The sequence below is a fragment of the Penaeus monodon genome, chromosome 29 (genome assembly GCF_015228065.2).
Source record: "Penaeus monodon isolate SGIC_2016 chromosome 29, NSTDA_Pmon_1, whole genome shotgun sequence".
Classification (NCBI taxonomy): Eukaryota; Metazoa; Arthropoda; class Malacostraca; order Decapoda; family Penaeidae; genus Penaeus; species Penaeus monodon.
Window position 1 is genome coordinate 12,691,570 of NC_051414.1, and position 229 is coordinate 12,691,798.

Genomic DNA, 229 nt, shown 5'->3' on the forward strand with positions numbered 1-229 from the left:
CCTGTATTAATCGGGCTACCCATGATAACCATTACTATTGTGATGGTAATAAAAATGCTAATATCACTAAATGGTAACCAGAAAACAAACTGATAACATATATTAAAAGATGAAATTAGTCGTAATATGTCACAATAATGGTTTTGCTATAAGAGTAATAACAGACAGTGGTAATAATATCATTGGTTGCAACTATGGCAATAACTGATACCATTATCTGCATTAGACC